The sequence below is a fragment of the Peromyscus californicus genome, unplaced genomic scaffold (genome assembly GCF_007827085.1).
Source record: "Peromyscus californicus insignis strain IS unplaced genomic scaffold, ASM782708v3 Scaffold_8__1_contigs__length_139910024, whole genome shotgun sequence".
Taxonomy (NCBI): Eukaryota; Metazoa; Chordata; class Mammalia; order Rodentia; family Cricetidae; genus Peromyscus; species Peromyscus californicus.
Window position 1 is genome coordinate 24,060,109 of NW_026294606.1, and position 21,545 is coordinate 24,081,653.

Consider the following 21,545-nt stretch of genomic DNA (forward strand, 5'->3'; position numbering starts at 1 on the left):
ATTAAGGACCAGGCGTGGTGGTGCATGCCATTAATTATGGTGGGAGGCAGAGGCGGGCAGATCTTTGTGAGTTCCTGGCCAGCCAGCTCTGCATAGTGGGTTCCAAGGCTTCATAGTGAGACCCTTTCTCAAAAAAAGAAAAAGTTAATTAATGAGCTAGGTGTGGGAGTGTACCTGTAATCATCATAACACTCAGAAGACTGAGGCAGGGGGATTGTGAAATCAAGATCAGCCTGTACAGTGAAATAAAAAGCTAGTTAATGGCAGATTATTTTGCCTAATCTATTTTAGAAAGTACTTGTCTGAATCTTATTTTAGAATAAGTGGGCAAAATAGAAATTATTTCAGCATCTGTGTGGTGCCTGGATTTCTACAGTGACTTACATGTAAAAGAAGATGAAAATGAAGCATTTTTTTTCCAACAAAGATCAAATCCATAATGGTCACTATCCACAAATGTCAGCAGCTGTTACAAAATGCTGCTATGACATATAGTCCCCCTGGCTAAAGAGGGTCTTTTCATTTCAGTGTTCTTGGGTCATATTTCTGCCCCATTTTCCATAGCAGATCTAGATAGACCTTGATATCTTGAGATATATCTAGGTATCTTGAGAATGATTTGTGTGCTAGAATGCTTTTAGGCAAAATACCTTGAAGTCAGATTGAAAATAAGTAAGAAGCTGTATTGGCCACTGTGACAGTTAGTTTTATTGTCAATGTGACACAGTCTAGCTAGAATCACATGGGCAGAGTGTCTCAGGGTTGTCTAGATGAGGTTGGTGTTGTGGGTGTTCCGCCAAACCAGCATGCCATTAGGATTTGCTGAAGGAGGTGGAGGCAGAAGGATCATGAGTTCAAGGCCATGGAAGGGTGCTGCTTACTAACTTGTATTATGCAAAACCCATGAGAGTCTGTTTAAGGGGCATCAAGGATTTATTAAGATAAGAAATGGGGAAAAATACACTCACAGATACAGAACCAAGAAAACAGCCATCGTTGTCCTCCGTTCTACCTGGGAGTGAATGGATTTGGCTGTCTGGTCTCTGATCACCCCAAGAGAATGACCACACCCCCTCCTCAGATTGTGAGGAGTCATGTAACCCACCAAGAGGCTGGGCCCTAAGGCTGGTACTCTAAAGCTATTGGCAGAATAAATACCCACACCAGGTTGGCCTGTGAGCATGTCTTCGATGATTGCCTTGATTATGTTAGTTGATGTGGGAAGACTCAGCCTAAAGGTGAGCGGCACCATTCACATGGTTTGGATCCTGGAATGTATAAAAGAGGAGAAAATGAGCTGAGTTGGGCAAGCATGGCACACATTACTTGTCTCTTTGTTCTCATCTGGATGGAACTAGGTGAATGGTTCTTGCCTCAACTTCCTCACAATGGCAGATGTAACTTTACCTTCTCCACAGTGATGGACTATATAACTCCATCTTCCCCACAGTGACAGACTGTGAAGTGAGTAAACTCCTTCTCAGAGATGCTTTCTGTTGGAGTATTTTATCGCATAGAAATAAAACGAACCTTTAACAGCTACCGAGCCAGATCATAAATAAAAAGACCGTTTAAGTCCCCAACTGGATCCAATCTCAAATTTCCAGCATTAGAGGCCATTTTCATGTTCTGTTTGTTTTCATTACTGTAAGAGAAAGCACATATTCTTAAAATAAACTTCATTATAAAATAATTTACAAATAAAATAAACATCACACACCAAAATTAACCAGACCTAAACTCTATACATCTCAATGAACTATGTAGTTAGAAAAGTCATTGTGAGACTATGGAGCTTCACACTGGACTTTATACTTTCACTATTGACTATTTTTTATGAACTTACGCACCGCCAAACCTGAAAAATCCATAACAGAATTGGAAAAACAACTAGCTTCATATCCTATTAGCCAGCTCATGATCATTACCTGCATATAGTCCTTCCTCACTGCTTAATCTGTAGTCTTTCTTGTTCTCTTTTCTACACGTTATACTCTACCCATATGTATACTTATTTACATATATGCATATATTATTGTCCAAATATCACATATATTACTTTATATTAATTTTATTTACCCAATTGGAAATCAAATAAAGTAGATAAGTATTATAAAGGATAAGTATTTAATATTAATATGCCCCTTTTCTCTCTTTCATTCTCTTGCCTTTGCATGCTTTCTCTCAACTTCTACAGTTATATTTCCCATGTGGGGATTAGATAATAGCTACACAAATAGAGACTTTGTATACCTTGCTGACACTGCAGTTTTTGGAATGCATGACATGATATAAAAAACAACACTAAAAAATAATAAAAGCAAAATAAAACAACAGTAACAAAAACTTGCTCATTCATGGCCAAGCTAAACAACAGAATTCAGCACCATGCCTTCTGAATTCACTCCATGTTTATAGGCTCTTGACTTGGGCTTGCTGAATTCATCTGCAGATGGCCAGGGTCCTGTCTCCCAAACTCCCCTAATGTTGTTGCCAGACTGTTTATGTAGAATCCCTTTCAAATCAACATTTATCATCCTCACTCAAATGAGTCTCAGCTCAATGCAGTGGTGTAGATTAAAGTGAGAGTCCATGAAAAGAACTTCTCTTAAAGTTAAATGATCTGTACAGACAATAGAATAGGAAACTAATTGTTCTAGCTGTACAAAAATATGACTTCATGATTTTAGGAAAGATAGGGACTTCTGGTAATGGTTATTTCATATAAAGTGGGAGATTTATTATTTAAGGAAAATCCTCATTCTTATTTATTCAAAGATTTATGGAGTAAGACTATTTTCATTATTACTATGTTATTGACTTTGAGAGGTATATTTTTGTTAATGTCATATAAAACTTTTTTGCAAACTAAACTATTGAGTTGTGTATTTTGTCCACATAATGCAAAAATAATCAGTAGATTTAAGTGAGTGAAGGCAATAGCTTATCAATTATTTGATGAACTTAATTGGTTATTTGAATTATTTCATCAATTCAGCCAGTAATATATGAGTTCACTGACTTATAATGGTTATCACACTTCTCAGTAGACTGACTGAGACACATCAACCCTTTACTGGGAGAGAGTGTAATGCTGATGAGATGTTTCTCACATGTTAAAGCATCTAGTTCCCTGGAGGTGAGGATGATGAACTGACTGTGAAGGACTGGGGAGAGAGGTACTATCCTTTACAGCTCAACCTCTTCCTGTTGGAAAACATTAATTAGCTACAATTAACCAGAAGTGAATATGGCCTGTAAGAGAGTAGCTACCTGGATGACTATGGCTGACCCAGATGTCTTTTGTATCTTCATAGTTCTTAGGGTAACTAAAGTCAGGAAAAATTGTTTCCCAGAATTCTCTAGGTTTTGTGTGCATTCTTCCTAGAACATGATGCTCTGGAACATTTTGGCTCAATTACTCAGCTCTGTGGGGGCAAAAACTCAGTGTGGTATGACCCCAAGTCCCTTGGCTGTGATACAAAGTAGGGTAGGTCCTGGGTTTCTTTGCTGAGTCTTGAGATACTGACTTCTATGAATCTTATACTTTTGTGGATCTGCAAGTCACAGAATAGCATGACATGGCCTGGGATGGGAATACTTTGTCTCTCTCAGTCTTGGAAGTTCAGTATATATAAAATCTCTGACAGATAGTTTTGTGCAAATGCCTTGCCAGATCTAGAACCCTACTCTAAACCCTGAGGAGGTGTTTTGAGGTTTCTTCTGGTACCAGTAACTGTTGCATGGCAGTCTACTTAAGAGGGCAAAGCTACAGAGGCAGTAAGATTGCCCATAACTTTTGACTAACGATTCCTGCTTTTCCACCACCCTCTGCCCCAGCATTTAGCTTCACCAGATACTCACATTCTCCTCCTAACTAAGAAAGGAGATGTGGGCCCTCCCCAAATCTCTGAATGTTTCTTTTATCTAATGCCACATGAGAATAGGTAGGGTCACCATGCCTACAATATTTAAAGAAGGGACATCTCTTCACCTTCTGGGATGCCTGTTAACCTATGAGATTCATGATGGAAAAGCCATTTTCTATGGTGTCACTTATTTAGGAGGCTACTTTATTCAGTGTGCGAGAATGAATCTACTGGCTGAAATGAGAGCATGGAGAGAAGGCTAAATTTATTCAGGTATGTTTCCAACCAGCAGATAATTGTCCAAATTTAGCGATTTCCTCTATGTGAAAAGCTCTGACTTGGGTTGGAATGAGGGAGAGCTGGAGACAAAGGAGGTAGTTAGAAGGTCTTGTATTCATTTGTGAGCACATTGGGCAAACATAGCACAACTGTCCCAGTTGGCTTTAAGTGGCAACTTCACACAGCCTGGACTCACCCAATAAGAGAGTCTCACTTGAGGGTCCGTCCAGATTGTACTGACCTGTGGGCATGCCTGTGTGGGGTCATCTTGACTGTTAATTGATGTAGGAGGGCCCAGCTCATAGCGGGTGGCACCATTCGCTGTGCAGGTGGTCATGGGCTGTGTAAGAAGGCCAGCTCAGCAGGACCCTATCAGTGAACCAAGAAGCATCACTCCTCCATGGTTTCTGTTTCAACTTCTTTCCTGAGTTCCTGCCCTGACTTCCCTCAGTGATGGACTGTGACTTATATGTCTAGATGCGTAAGCCAAATAAACCCTCTTCTGCTCAAGTGTGTGTTGGTCAGAGTGTTCTGTCACAGAAATAGAAAGCATATTAGAACAATAATACTCTTCAGTGAATGTTGAGCTAGTGTTCAGTTTCACCAGACACCTGTATCCTCTTGTTGCCTTCTATTCACCAGTCATTTCTGTTCCCTCTGTGTGTCAGACACTGTACGAGAAGTACAGAGCTTAGTTGGAAAGACAACATAGGAACAAATAATTATATGGCAGCATATAATTATTATAATAAAGTGTATGGAAAAGGTCCTGTGAAAACAGAGAACAGAGGGTGGATTGCTTGGGATGCTTGGAATCTTTCATAGAGGAGGCATTGTGTGAGTTCAGTCTTGAAAAGGGGGTTGGGCCAGAGTAACCTTCCAAAGAGCCATGAGCACCTTGGGAAGCAGGAAAATAACTTATGTGTGTATGAGCTGCTGCTAGTTTTCATTTGACAAGGTGAGATAGGGAGAGGAAATTAGAGGTAAATGAGATAGAAGGCATTAAATAAAAACTTGGGAAAATCAAGTGTTGGATTTAGAGCCCTGTTCTAAAGACAGCCCTGCTACTTCCTGCCTCTATGACTTGGGGTGAAGGTCTAGGCCTCAGTTTCCCCACAGGTTAACAAAGCAGGAGTTAGAACCATGGACATTCTTGTTTTTATCATTGACAGCATGGTGCTGTGATATATCTTTCCGTATGCTGTGAATATGTGTCACTATGATTGGTTAATAAAGAAGCTGCTCTGGCCTATGGCAAGTCAGGTTATAGCCAGGCAGGAAATCCAAGAGAGAGACAGGAAGAAGAAAGGCAGAGGCAGAGAGATGCCAACCACCACCAAAGGAGCAAGAAGATGCCAGCAGACTGGTAAAGCCATGGGACACATGGCAAAACATAAATTAATAGAAATGAGTTGAATTAAGACATAAAAGCTAGCTAGCAAGAGACCTGCCATAGGCCATACAGTTTGTAAATAATATTAAATCTCTGAATGATTATTTTATAAGTGGCTGTGGGACCACGGGCTTGGGTGGGACTGGTGAAAACTTTTGACTACAGCATAGAGTTACACCAAAGTTTGGTTTGGATGTGCAATGCACAGCAGAATATGAAAACATCAGGGCTGGGGAGATGACTCAGTGGGGTAAAGTGCTTGCAACGAGCAAGAGGATATGATCTCCTAACCTAACATGAAATGTGTGAACAGCTGGATCTGGCAGTGTGTCCCTGTTATCCTAGCACTGGGGAGGTAGAAGCAGCTCCTTGGAGCTTGCTGGCTGTTCAGCTTAGCCCAGAAGATGAGCTCCAAGTTCGGTGGGAAACCCTGTTTCAAAATGCAAGGGAGACAGTGATCAGAGAAGACTCTCAAGAGCCACCCACTTTGAACATATAAACATGTACTTGTAAACACACATACACAGACAGAAAGGGGAGAGGAAGGGAGAGGGAGAAAAAAGGAGAGAGAGAGAGAGAGAGAGAGAGAGAGAGAGAGAGAGAGAGAGAGAGAGAATTTAAAAAGAAGAAAAGAAAACCTTTATTACTTAGAGGTTTGGCAGGGAGATGTCCCCTATAGATAGATCCAAGTGTTTGAGTGCTTGGTTCTCGCTGATGGGCTGTTTGGAATTATGACACTTCTAGGGGGTGCAGCCTTGCTGGAGGAGGTATGTGACTAGGGGCAGGCCTTGAGACTTTATAGCCTTGCCTCACTTTGAGAGTGTCATGTTTGCTGTTGAGGATGTGATCTCTCAGCTTCTTGTTCCAGCTACCTACTGCCATGCCTCCCCTGATATTATAGACTCATCCTCTGAAACTGTAAGCTCAAATAAACTCTTCCATAAGTTGCTTTTGGTTGTGATGTTTCATCACAGGAACAAAGTAACTCATGCAGAAGTAGGTTCCAGAGCCTGGGCTTTTGCAGTGAGGAACTGAACATACTGTTTTTTGGAAGCATGTGGAAGGTTTTGGAACTTTGGACTGGAGAAGCATTTGAATATGGAAAGCACAACTTAATAAGCCATGGGGGTCTAGTAGGGGTCTGTTAAGCAGGAGTGCTGAGAGTAAAGTGGAATGTAATTCCCAGATCAAGAGGTTTCAGAGGCACGCAAGGACCTTAACAGCAATTAGGCCAGAGGCCATTCTTGTGAGAGTTTGGCAAAGAATCTGGTTGTCTTCTGCCTATGTCCTAAGAACTTGCCCATCTTAGTTTGGGTTTCTATTGCTGTGAAGAGACACCATGACCAGAGTAACTCTTATAAAGGAAAACATTTAATTGGGGCTGGCTTACACTTTCAGAGGTTCAGTCCATTGTTGCCATGGTGGAAAGCATGGTGGCAGGCAGGCAGACATGGTGCTGGAGAAGTAGCTGAGAGTTCTGTATCTGGGTCAGCAGGTAGCAGGAAGAGACTGTCACACTGGGCCTGGCTTGAGCATCTGAGACCTCAAAGCCCACCTCCAGTGACACGCTTCCTCCAGTAATGCCTCATCTACTCCAACAAGGCCACACCTCCCAACAGTGCCAGTCCCTACCAGCCTATGGGGCCATTTTCATTCAAACTACCACATTGCCCAAGGCTAAATTAAAAATAATAGACTATTTTCTTTGGCAGAGGGACTTTCAGGGGAGCCTAACATTGAGTCTGTGGCATGAATGCTACTGATCACTCTTAGGCAGATCTACAGTGAAAAGAGCAACTGGGGCCAAAAGAAATGCAAAATACATTGTTCAGAGAAAATGTGTTAGGAAGCTTAGTGCTACAGCCTAGGCCTGTGCTGGAAGAGAGGCTGTAATTGTTCAGGAGACTCACACCATGAAGGAGAGACCTCCTTCCTATATTGGAACCATGAGAGGGCATTTTGGGGAAAGACTGCCCCACCAGCAAAGCTTTGAACTTGTCAAGTCAGGAGGCCTAAAGGGATGTTTTACTCCCATAAAGCTGCTGCTGCAAATATGGTCCAAAGGTCATCCCAAGCAGACAGCCAGACTGGGCAGTGTTGTCCACATGCCCTTGGCTTTGGAGGCATGAAAGACGCAAGAGTGAGGGGGTAGTGGATTCTTCTTCCATGATTTCAGACAAATGCTGAGGCCAGGAAATTTGTGGCAGGGGAGTCCCTTCATAAAGGCCCTGAGAGGGTAGGAGGCCTTGAGAGGCCATTGCGTGAACCTGTGAAGGTGAAGCCTGAGTTACAATGGAGAACATAAGATGTTGGAGATGCCAGAACTGTGGGACATCTCCCAAGGATAGCCACATACAGGGAGTCGTGTGTGGTTTACACTGTATGTGGAGAGAGAGAAGGGTGGGGAAGTCTCTAGATTTAGTTACTAAAGATAGGAAGCACCCCTCCCTCCCCCAATGAGAGTGGTGCCGTTCTGTGGGTTGGGGTCCCAGATGGAAATAAAAGGAGAAAGTGAGCTGAGCACAGGCATTCTCCACTCTACTTCCTGACTGTAGACATGATGTGACAGCCTCTCCCCGATCCTGCTGTCATGCCTTCCTTACCAGGATGGACTATGGTCCCCAGACCTGTGAATCAAAAGAAACCCCGTTGTTCCCTTAAGTTAATTTTGTCAACTTTTTTTTTTTTTTTTTTTGCAATTATAAGACAGGTAAATGATACACCTGGCTAGATGGAATACATTCTCCCTAAGTGTTATTTGAGGTACTACAGTTTGGATGGTACCTTCAAAGGCCCATGTGCTAAAAGCAGACAGCCATTGTTGAATTACCCAGTCCCTACAGTGTAAGCCAGTCTAACAGATCCCCTTATATACTATGCATTCGTTCTATTGATCTTTCCCTCTAGAGAATCCAGTACAGAGTCTGTGAAAATCTGTGTGTGGCAGGGAGCAACAGCATTAGAAAGCAGCAAGAGCAATGGACAAATGGACATCCCAGGAGTAGAGTTAGGGATGATACATGGATAACGAAGGGACACAATGGCAAACAATGGTTTCAGTTTGGGAAACAGGAGACTCGAGATATCCGTGACATGTGCAGCAGGCAGTTGGAGGATGCAAGGAAGAGGATTTAAAACTATGGACTGGGACCACAATGGAACTGGAATCTGAAGTGAGGCAGAGAGGAGGTGACTGAAGATGTCCATAGACTGGGCATTGCGCAGGGGTCAGAATTTCATGTAAAAAGACAAGCAAACCAATGCTTAGAATTCCATGCTGTCAGAGTTATACACACACTGCCGATGATTGTGGTAAGACAAGACAGAAAATGGCCAGCACAGCCAGCGGGATCAGGGATCAGGCGCCATCACCCAGAAGGAAGGGAGAGCATCGGAGAGGGAATGTTCAACCAGGGGCACAGATGGGAAGTGTGCTCTAGGCTGGGGAGGGGCTAGGGTTAGAGTTGCTGGGAAGGGTGGAGTTGAGATGGGAGACAGACAGGAAGAGAGCACTGTGAAAAATCACATTAATACGAGAAGAGACAGAGAAGGAAGTGTGGGGTCAAGGGCGAAGAGCAGAAAGGTAAAACAGGCAATCCTGGGTGTTTTGAAAGTCATACCCAGAGCAACCCAACTGTTTAGGGAGAGGGGTGTATAGTATAAACCCTTATTCTCACTCCATCTGCTTCATCTGTATGAGGGGGTGTTTGATGTAGATAGATCTCGAAGCTCTCTCCAGCTCTGGGGTGCCCTCTGACTCACCAACATTGTGAAGCTGTCTTTCTTCTTTGGACCATGTTGAATAATTAATTATCATGTGTGTGTGTGTGTGTGTGTGTGTGTGTGTGTGTGTGTGTGTGTGTGTGTGTGTATGTGTGTGTGTGTGTGTGTGTGTATGTGTGTGTGTGTGTGTGTGTGTGTGTGTGTGTGTGTGTGTGTATCTAGATATAAACATATGTGTGCCACACGGTGGATGTCAGAGGACAACTTTGTAGCTTCGATTTGCTCCTTCCATTTTTATGTAAGTTCCGGGGGTTGAACTCAGATTTGCCAGGATTTTTTAGCAAGCCCCTGCACCCACTGAGCCATCTTGTTGGCCCTCATGCTGAACAATTTACTCTGTTATTCATTAGCATCTAATTGGAAGTGTTATGACCCAGAGGAGGTAATAGACGTCCTCATGGGTGCTGACTTACTCTGGGGCATACTTAGTTCATCCACTTGAGAGTACTTCCTCATTCTATCTCCCCAGGGACTCCATCCAGTGGTCAGGTCATTGGCTGCCTGGAGTGGGAGGGACACACAAATATTTATAAAGGTCATGTCGGAAAATATTCTAAAACCATTGAACTGCAAAACATGTGTTTAGCATTTCTGATGCTTGGAATGGAAAAGATACTTTTATTCATCTTTATTCTTCCTGGAGTCTAACTAACTCCCTTTATCCCTCAGAGAACTTCTGAATAGCGATGAATAACAAGGGTTTGCTCACAAGGGCCTTGCAACCCACCCCTTGTGATTTAGATGAAGGTTGGATTGCATCCTAATATTCTTTTTTTTTTTTTTTTGCATCCTAATATTCTTAAACAAACAATCCAACCCACAGCACCACTGGAGCAGGACTTCTGTCAGCTGCCTTTGCAAACTTTCTAAATTTCTGGGGAGTCAGAGGTGGTGACTTATGAACTGCCAGGACCTGAGTCATGGTATATTTTAGGGGATTCCCTGGGAGGTATACCTTTAACAGTAGCTACCAAGTGTCGGAAAGATGCTGCAAGCCCCCTTGCCATGGCTTGCTCTAGTTTACTTCCCTGGTGAAATGGCAGGAGAGGGGGTTGAGGATTTAGCTCAGTTGTAGAGAGCACTTGTCTCGAAAGTGCAAGGCCCTGGGTTCGGTCCTCAGCTCCGGAAAAAAAAAAAGAAAGAAAAATGGCAGGAGAAAGGAGAACTGTTCTATGTTTACCAGTAGACAGTGAACTCTAAGAGGCTAAGCTCAATTCCGCTATATGTGGAACTCAGGCTTCTGGATGTGAGCAGGCTCTACATGTCAGCTGGGTTCATTGGATGCGTGTTGCATCTTGCATCTGTACCTGCTGCCTAGTCTAGCAGGTTGCTTCTCTCTGGACTGCTTCCTGATTCTAGTATCTCTCTTTTCCTGTTGAAAGGGTCTTTGTGGTCTATCACAGACACTCAAGTGATGTCCAGAGAGTTTCAGGGTAGGTGAGATGGTTTATAGTGATTGTCACCTTGACAGGGTCTAGAAAAACCTTGGAGACAACCTCTGTGTGTGGGAGGACTTCTGTAGGTTAGGTTAATTGAGGTAGGAACACTCACCCTAAATGTAGGTGGCCCTTTCCGTGGGCTGGGATCCCCGACTGCATGCAAAGAGGCAGCAAGATGAGCATTCGTCACTTTCTGTTTCCTGACTGTGTGTGCAACATGACCAGCTGCTTCGTGCCCCCGCTGCACACATTCCCCGCCATGATGAACTCCTCCTTGAACTGGGAACCAAAATAAATCTCTACTTTTTTAAGTTGCCTTTGTCAAGTAGTTTCTCCCAGAAGTTGGACTAGTAATTAAGGCAGTAGGCCTCCCAAGCCCCGAGTGATCAGATGCATCTCCAAAGACTGATCCACTGCAACCCTTCCCGAGTTTACTGAAACTCATTTGTTTGGTGTTTTGAGCTATACTTGCCCTTCATGCTTCTACCCTGGTCAGTTTCTTCACTCTTGTCTGCAGTCACCTCTGTGGCTCACTCCCTTCACGTCTAAGCCTCCTGCTGTCTGTGAGCCCAGGTTAAGACGGTGGGTGTGTCAGACGCCAGCATTCAAGATGGTATAGGAGAATACTAGAGGCTGGGTGGCTTACACACAACTGAAAGATATATATATATATTTCACAGTTCTGGAGACTAGGAAGTGTTAAATGAAGGTGGCCACAGATTCAGTTGTCTGGTGAGGTTTTTTTTTCTGGTTCATACACAGTATTTCTTCCTATGTCCTCAGATGGAGAAATGGCAAGGCAGCCATCTTTCTTTCTTTCTTCCTTTCTTTCTTCCTTCCTTCCTTCCTTCCTTCCTTCCTTCCTTTCTTTCTTTCTTTCTTTCTTTTTTTTTTTTTGGTTTTTTCGAGACAGGGTTTCTCTGTGTAGTTTTGGTGCCTGTACTGGATCTCGCTCTGTAGACCAGAGTGGCCTTGAACTCACAGAGATCCGCCTGACTCTGCCTCCCAAATGCTGGGATTAAAGGCGTGCGCCACCACCACCCGGCAAGGCAGCCATCTTTCTAGGATTCCTTTTATAAGCACACACATCCCATCCACAAGGGCTTTCTCAGTAACTAATTACCACCCAAAGGCCCCGCTTTCAAATACCATCACCCTGAGAGTTAAGATTTCAGCATAGGGTCCTTGGAGGGACACAAACACGGGACATACAGCACAAGGTTGAGCCAAGGCTCTGCAGAATTGGCAAAGCCAGCCTTCCACAGTTCTGATGTCTAGTCAAGCGTTCGTCCTGCCCCCACCACCCAATCAAAACTTAATTTTATGTCCCATATGTGAATAGCATTTTATTTTATTTTTTTTTTATTTTTTTATTTTTTTTTGGTTTTTCGAGACAGGGTTTCTCTGTGTAGCTTTGCGCCTTTCCTGGAACTCACTTGGTAGCCCAGGCTGGCCTCGAACTCACAGAGATCCGCCTGGCTCTGCCTCCCGAGTGCTGGGATTAAAGGCGTGCGCCACCACCGTCCGGCCTGTGAATAGCATTTTATAAAGAAGCTTTCTCTAATGTGTGTCTGGAGCGATGGTACATTCTTTAGATTACACGCTCATTCTTGGAGCTTCACAAAAATTATTCACATATTAAAAGGCTTTGGGAAGCGCTGTGGTCTAGAAACTTGTCTAATTTGAGTTAAGTATTTCCAAACAAAGCAAAACACAAACTTATTTTTTTTTAACCACATAATCCTTTTTTCAGTAAGATCTATTTAAATCCCCAAGTGAAGTTAGTATTTAATGGAACACATTAAAGCAACACAATTGGGGAGCATTAAAATTCTTTCCCGGTCCTGTTGACTGAAGGTGTTAACCTTCCATGCGTGGGCATTCCTGAACCCTAGACCTGCCCTGTCCATCCCAAAATCTGTGGGCACAGCCTCTGCAGAGACTGCAAAGCTGTGGCGGGCCTTGATGCCTTTGCCTGTCTTGCATCAATGTCCCTTTTTTGCTAATAGCGTTTAATTTTCTGAGAAAATTAAACTTGAGAGGTTGAACTATGCTCCTCCAAAGTTCACATGCTAGAGTCCTTAAGACCTCAGGGTGCGACTGTGTATGATGTGACTGTATTAAATATATATATATATATTATACATAATATGTAATATTATACATAATATATATTAAAATAATATGTGTATATATATGTGTGTGTATGCATCTTACTCTGATTGAGGTGAGTAAGTTAAAGAAAGGTTAGTACAGTAGACCCTGATATGACTCTCAGGTTCTCTTAAGAAGTTACGAGACTGATGCACAGACCATGTGAGTTCCCAGGGAGAAGATGATTATGGACATGCTGTGAGGTCCCAGGGAGAAGATGATTATGGACATGCCAGGAGCAAGGGCTTAAAATAAGCCAACTCCAGTGATGTCTTGAACTCAAACTCATAGTTTCCAGAATCATGAGGAAATAGATATTTGGTGTTAAATTACCTAGTTTGTGGTACCTTGTTTTGATAGCCACTATAAATTAGTATATCAGATCCAAGTGAGGCTGATCCCATTGCATGGGTCCCTAAGTAGGAACCAGACATGTGTGAATCAGCTATTATTATAACCACAGTGTTTGGCTATGCTTTGCCAATGAGAAATAAGCCATGAGATCCATTCCCTATTTTATGTCTTTCTGTCATTTTCCTTTTCCTCTCTCTCTCTCTCTCTCTCTCTCTCTCTCTCTCTCTCTCTCTCCCTTCCTCCCTCCCTCCCTCCCTCCCTCCCTCCCTCCCTCCCTCCCTCTCTCTCTCTCTCTCTCTCTCTCTCTCTCTCTCTCTCTCTCTCTCTCTCTCTGTGAGTGTGAGTTCAGGCACACAGGCACCACGTAGGTATATGGAGGTTTGCGGACAACCTCAGGTATTAGGTTTTGCCTTGTTTGAACAGCGTCTCTCATTCACTGCTGCATACACCAGTCTAGATGGTCTGTTTTTCCTCCCATCTCACTGCAGGAACCTTCACAGGGGATACAGACAATCATTACTGCACGTGGCTTTATATGGGTATTGGGGTCTGAACTCAGGTCTTCACACTTGTGTGGCAAATGCTTTACAGACCCACAGAGCCATCTCCCCAGCCCTGTCTCCACTTTTTTTTTTTTTTTTTAATTACAAGTCTATTGAACACAAAACAATCTCCTCCAACTTCACTGAGGTGGCTGACCTCGTCCGCGACCACAGCCGCCTCTGAACAGGAACTCCTCCATTGCTGACCCTACCCCTGCGTTGGCATTCTTGTCAGGATCAGGGGCCACAGAGCTCCTTCTCGGTGTCTCTTTTAGCCTCCCTTCATGAGTTTTTTAGTCTCCTCCGCTCTGCTCTTTTAAGCCCGGCCTGCTGATCTCAGGGTGATTGCGGTGCAGGGTGGCAGGCATGATCTTGGGAGGCAGAAATACTGGATGCCCTCCTTGGTAAGGTACCAGTGGAAATGTCACCAGGCAAATTGTTCCTTCCTATGGCCTTGAGACCGAAGAGACTGAGTGCTCTTCACGACTTGAAGATCCAGTACATTCTTGTCTGCCAGCTCCGGGTGTTTGGGGATGTGGACATTATTGTTAGTATTATTATTTTTTTTTTGCCACAGTCACTCCCCCCTTAAAAGGGAGTTAGGTCATAGATGTCAGTCTGGTTCTTCTTGGGCATCAGCGTCTCAGGGGCTGCTGTGTCTGAGGCCAAGGCTTTCCCAGAAGGGGAAAGACCTGTGCCCCTATCCCCTATTTTCTTATACCACTGGAGAGAGGCATCCTCATTCTCCCAATGTTTATGATGTTCCTCGGGTAGGAAGCTACTACCGACAGTCACCTGACACCACACGAAGAGTTGGCCTCCCTGAGAACAGAGTCAAAATGGTCAGGCTAATGAGAGTAATGGACTTGGATCACGGATCTTCTGGGCACCTGATTCTAGTCACGCTTGCCGTGTTTTAGGGCATGAAAATGTCCAAGGTACCCCTGAAAATTTCATGCTGTGAGTCATCGTCTTCTACCTCTCTCTGTCTCTGTCTCTTTCTATAAACATATATATTCAATAAATATATATTTATTAATATATGGTATATTCAATAAATAATAAATAAATGCATCAATAATATAAATATATCAGTTATTAATATAGTGTTCATTTATTATATATAATATATCATTATTATATTAATATAAATATATGATTTTATATTAACCATATATTAATTAATATATTACTATATAAAATATAGTAATATTATTGTATCATATTACATTATATATCAGCATATAATATAACAATGTAATATTATAATATTATGCAATATCATAATAATTAATATTATTACATAATAGAATTTGTTATATTGATATATAATATAATTAATAATATAATATGGTAATATAATATGTTATGTAATACTAAATGAATAAATAAAATATTAATAAAAAAAATATATATATAGTTGTTTTTTTTTCCTGAGGTAGCTTGAGCTACACTAGAACTTCAAACAGCAATGTGGATGTTGTGAAAAGGTCTGGTTGTGACCTTGTTCTTGCTGCACTAAATTCTATCTCAGAAAGAACAGTGTCCCAAGACAGAACTCCTAGGAGATCCCACTGGACGTGTTTGTTATAATCAGTACTGTCCTGTGTGTGTGGATCTGGGTTGGTCTGAAATGACTCCACCAACCAGTGGACAGCCAAGTTTGGAATTGTACCCATTTGCTTCACATTTATAGCAAATATTCACTAAGTTGGGATGATGCCATAAATAATAAGTGGAGTTATCCTTAAGGAAAGCTTTTTGGAAAACAGTTCTGAAGTAACCTATGGTAATCGGAGTCATGCACAAATAACCCTTTGGGACCATATTGCATCGTTTATATGATGAAGGGATATTTGAATTTAATCCAAACACCTCCATGGATACAAGGTTGTAGGGCACCAGAAGTTTCTCTAGAATATGAGTCCCTGCAGTGTGGCGCTAAGGAAACTGTCTGTATTTTCCCAAGGTATCTGTGTGCTCCCAGCCATAGGACAAATATGATAATGTCTTTCTTCTTCATTCTGAGTCAGCCTGGATTTTCACCAAAGACATGGGTGGCAGTGGCAGAGAAGGTGCCCACGAGTCCTTCCGTGGTTTGGGCTGACCAGCGGATGGTAGCATGTGTGTCGCTCACCACTTCTGAGTGCTGGCCATTTGCCATGGGGAAGTGCTAGGACACTGTACCAATGGCAGGTGCCTGCCAGCTTGACACACTGATAAGAGGAAGGTACACAGTAGTTATTTCAAAAGGAAGCTTGTTGGGATCCGGTTTCTGGCTTGGGCTTACTACAAAAATGATGCTTAAAGTGCCAAGAGGATAGTTTGTATAAATTTCCACTTTTCTTAAGTTTTCCAAATGCATCTTCTAAGACTGATCCACCTTACATATTAATGGAAAGCAACCATGAACCAGGATGAGATATTTGGGCACAGGCAGGTGAGGTGCTGAGCTGCTGGGGGCTTTGCTTATTTTTCAGAGGTTTTCTTTATGAATCTTCATGTTCTCATTTTTTTTCTGCCTTCTGTGACAGAAGGCATCTTGCCTGAATTTCAAAAGAATCATCTCACAATCAAGAAACAGTATCTCAGGGTGTGGAGAAATGCTCAGGCCCAGGTTGAGGGCACTTGCTGCTCTTGCGGAGGACTGGAGTTGGATCCCCAGCGCCCACACTGGGCATCTCGCTGCCAGATTCTTTGTCAAACTATCTCGAGAACGGTCTGTAGCCCACTTACTGTTCACATTTTTGTTTCCCTCTGAAATCTACGGAGTTATGCCTCTATATTCCTCATCACCTCCGTACTGCCTCCCATCTCCTACCAGAATGGCCTGCTAAGCTCCATTTTCAGCATTTAACTGCTTTTCTAGTCCAAAGTTCCAAAGCCTTTCACATTCCTCCAAACACAGCGGGTTCAGGTTCTCCACAGAGCCCCCGACTCCCACACCAGCTTCTCTGTCAGGTTTTGTTGTTGTTGTTGTTAGAACATAACACCATGACCCAATGTGACTTATGCAAGAAGGAGTTTAATTCGGCTTATGGTTCCAGAAGGAGAGTCAAACGGCTCATTCATTTAGTTCCAATTTGTCCAGCATCATCTGGGCACTCAGAGGCAAATAAGTTAATAAATTCAGCATGAGATTAAAGTGACCAGAGATATACTGGACAGGGAGCCTTCATCTCTTCAACTGTGGCTTTCTCATCTACCCAAGGGACAATAGGAACTGCCTCTTGTGGCTCTTGAGAGTTGAGTGGTACTTGAGAAGGTGCTTAGCAAAGGCCTGACAGACATCTGGCCAGGTTTCAGTAACTGAAAAAACCTGGCCATGGTTCAGTCCAGTTTCAATCCATCAGAACATCCTAGAGGATGGAGGTTGTCCATCCGTCCTGATTCTGACTTGAGATGCGCAGGATATGCAGAACCAGGCAGCATTCGCCAGCCATGGGCTTGATGGTGATTCAGTTACTTGAGACTCTCAGCTTCTCCCCTCTGCTTTCCTCTTTCTTCTGTTTCTTCCTCTCCTTTCCTCTCCTCCCCTTGCTTCTGTCCCTAAGTCCTTTCTCCTTTTTATTATTTCCCCCTCCCTCCCTGCCTCCTTTCTTCTCTACTGTTGAGATTGAACTCAAGGGCTTACGCATGCTAAGTAAGCATTCTTCTACTGAAACACAGCTCTAGATTGTCACCTCTAACCTTATTTCCTGTAAGTCACTTTACTCCTGTTCTCTGTGCCTCTGGAATTTTCTCCAGGAAGTAAGACCATTTTGAGCCTGTCTCTCTCTCTCCCCTGTCTCTACGTTTGGGAGGAGTGGCTGGCTCATAAACTCCAAGTATTTTTATTCAGAAAATGCCCATTTGTCTACAGATAGTGTTCACAAAGAGTTGCTTACAAATCTCTCATTAAATTGATAAAGCAATCTTTTGTGACTAAGTTCCACAGTTTCCCACTTGGCAGATGTTTGGAAGGAGTCTGGTGGAAGATCCACCTCAACTCCCCTCCCCTATCTCTTTCCCTAAACCCGCCCCTTCAGAGTCTGCCAAACACGGCTCCTCCCCCTAGAGAGGCTCAAGACCACTCCCACAGGGCATATAAGCTGCATCCCAGAAAACAGTTCTTCTGGTCTCTCCTCCCGAACTCTTCTCTGATAGGCCAGGGAATCGCCTGGGAATGCTTCACCCATTAAAACTGGGCTTTTCCAACTCGGTCTGATTCAGTTTGCTGCGTTGGCAGAGGGGCCTTCAGGATGCAAAAACATATCAGCAGATAGTTCTAATCCAAGCAAAGACCATTGGCAATCTGTCGAAAAGCAAGCTTTCAGGTGGTAAGAAGGACTGCTCTTCTAGAATTGGATGGTCTTTGTGTTTGTATTTCAGTAGATACACTTTTATTTAGAATGACTGTGGTCTTTGAGCCCAGATTTATGTAAGAAAGCAACAAACATGGGTGGGGAAAGAATTAAATGCAGCCATTCACTTCCTTTTGGTTGGGTTGGATGCAAGGCCACAGGGATGCAGTGTGTACACAAGCTTCCTGGACTGCTTAAGGCTGGGCAACTGGGAGAGACCAGGGTCTTACTCGGAATGAAGTATGAAAGGGTCAGAGAAGACCAATAAGACTAGGGTGTGGGAGCTTATCATCTCCCTGAGGCTGTAATAGCGTGGAGAATTGTCCATGGTTGCAGACCAGTGAGGTCATTCCTTCCCTCTGTCCTGTGATGCTGCTGGCCCTGCCCAGCCTAGATCACTTCCCCTGGGTTAGGCTGACCATTGATTATTTCACTGATTACTCTTGAGCCTCTTGGACCAAAGTTTCTTAAACAACGGGTCATAACATCATATAGAGTTGTGTCACTAAATGTGAAGTTTGGGAATAATTGGCAACAGTGAAAAAAGTTTCTGAACATGCAATCGTCACAAATTAATTAAAAAACCGAACATACAGTGAATTCAAGGTGCTGCTGCTGGCAGCACTCACCTGTGCTTCATGGCATGTAGCCTTGGTTGTAAACTCAACATATGTGAACTTTGCATTGTGGATGCTGCAATTCCAGGGAACACTGCCTCAAACACCTAGGCTCAGAGTCAAGAATACTGCTGTTAGGGACTGCAAGGCTTTTCCTGTATGTGAAGTTTCCTGCTCTCATTGAAACCCAATGGTTTAGTTATGGAAAGCATTTAATTTTTTTCCCTTCTACCACTCTTTAGCATGTAAGTATCTCATGAATGTATCTTTCAATTATGTTGTGTTAGACAAACAAATATACCCATCTACTAAATATGCAAATTTGCTCTTGTCTTTAAAAAGTGTAAGTATACCAAAGAATTGTTTAAAAGTAAGTTTTTCCTTCCTTCCTTCCTTCCTTGCTTGCTTCCTTCCTTCCTCCCTCCCTCCCTCCCTTCCTTCCTACCTATCTCCCTTCCTTCCTTCCTTCTGGCAAGGTCTTACTATGTAGCCCTGGGTGGTCTGGAACTTGCTATGTAGACCAAGCTGGCCTCAAACTTACAGAGTTCTCGAATTCTGGTGTTGAAGGTGTGCGCCACCACATCTAGATTCTAATAAATTCTTTATTGTTTGTTATCAGCAAATGTTCAATCTGTATGCCCTTTTTGGTACCTATATACATCAAGGGTTTTATAAAAATTTCTCAGGCAAAAGGGACAATGTGTGGAAAGGGTTTAAGAAGCCCAGTCCTAGACTGTGGGGTTCATGAGAAATTGTTTGGAATCTTTCCTAGGTGGGACCTTGGGAAGGTGGTTGGATCATGAGGTCTTTTACTCATCAATACAACTATGGGAAATACCACAGCTAAAGACTTTTCTGCAGGCTCTGGTCAGGGCTCAGTTCACAGGCACAACATTCCAGCACTCCATTCTTTGTTATTTACAACAAAAAGTTGGATATGCCTTTTCTCTATGAATTTTTAACTCTCACTTGAGAACCCATGAATTATGGAAATTGGTCTGATGTTTCTGACTACCATACAATAAATCTAACACAACGAATTTATGCCAAATCAAATAGTAGAAGTCACACTAAATGGGAACACAGAGAATACAGGGCCCTGAGCATTAAGTGTTTAAGGATCAGAATTAACGGTACAAAAAGCCTTATCACAGTGGCTTCAAACATTCACAGAAAAAGCAAAGTACCCCTCTCTGTTCTCCTTGTAAAAATAAAGAAGTTACTGAGATAATATAGATGTAGTCAGGTGTAATGGTGCATGCCTGTAATTGTACAAGTGAAGGGACCTGGAGTCAAGAGTCATCACAGCTTTGAGCTCAGCCTGGGCTACATATGGTGAGACCATGGCTCAAAGTGAAAATAGTAAATAAGTGACCAAGACAATGAATTATAAGGACAGAAAAGGAACTTTCTGCTGGTTTTGCCACCAGTAGTAAGGGCAGAGCACAGCTGTGTATTTCCTCTGCAGCACCCCTGAATTTTTAAAGGGATCTTGACTCAGGTTAGACCGTAGGATGCTCTCCATGCATTGCCTGGGATCACAGCTGGTAAGCTAACACCCTAGGTCAGAGTGGCAGAGGGAGTTAGGATGTGTTTGCTATAAACAGAGTTTTCTCCTGAGTTTTAAGATTCTGAGTAAATCCCTGGGAAAGGAGGAAGGCCATACCTGCAGATGTGTCTGTGTAGGTGTTAAGGTCTTTGCTATGTTACATCCCCAGCCCCTCCCTGGGCTGGAATTCCTGATTTTCAGCTAGTGAGAGGCTTCATTCAGACTTTGAAGTGATGAAAGAACTCTTTATGTATCCCTTTGTGTGTTCATGCTCCCAAGTTTTGTTTTTTGTTTTTGTTTTTGTTTTTTTTTAAAACTCTATCTCCATCTAGGGTCACAAACTCTAGCCTACATATTAGGTAGAGTAGCAGTAAAGGTCCATTAAGGAAAAACTTCTTTTGGTCAAGAGAATAAGATCTCTGCTCTGGGTGGAGACCCGACATTCCAGGTAAGCTGTGTCAATCATCTGGCCAAAGGATCACCCTAGGAAAGCGGCTCACCTTAAGCTGTGCTAGAGAGCTAGGTAGAATGATTTTTTTCTTTAATGAGACACTACACTTTTTGCTTCCCAGGATTCCTGTCTTCCTGTGTGAACCCTCTGAGTCACCATGAGGCTTCGTTGTGTCTGCTGGCCCCTCTGAGGCTCCAGTCAGAAAGATACAACTTTTCCCTTCTGTTTTTTTCCGTGTGTTTTGTCAGATACTAGTCAGAATCTGTCTCCTTTTCTGGTACTTTATAGTTGTGGTGGTTTGAATAAAAATAGTCCCCACAGGCTCATAGGGATTGGCACTATTAGGAAATGTGGCCTTGTTGGAGGAAATATGTCACTGGGGGTGAGCTCTGAGGTCCCAGATGCTCAAGTCATGCCCGGTTTGGCAGTCTCTTCTGCTGCGGACAGATCCAAATGTAGAACTCTCAGCTCCTTCTCCAGCACCATGTCTGCCTACATGCCGCCATGCTCCCCACCATGATGATCATGGACTAAACCTCTGAAACTGTAAGCCAGCCCCAATTCAATGTTTTCCTTTATAAGAGTTTCTGTGGTCATGGCGTCTCTTCACAGCACTAGAAACACTGACTAAGACAGTTACTCTTTCCCTGAAGCCTCCCTCTGTGCTGTGTGGCTGCTTATCCAGCATGTGTCTTGACCCTCATGCTGGCTTAAGAAGCACAAGCTTTACCTTCTCTCTTCTATCCCATCCTCTGGATAGCTGCTGAGATTT

The 21,545-nt window shown here is 43.1% G+C and overlaps 1 pseudogene; it reads right to left on the bottom strand.

The window, feature by feature from the left end:
• Window positions 1-13,953: 13,953 nt before the first annotated feature.
• On the bottom strand, window positions 13,954-14,782 carry LOC128103811 (40S ribosomal protein S10-like; annotated as a pseudogene).
• Between the last annotated feature and the right edge of the window lie 6,763 nt (window positions 14,783-21,545).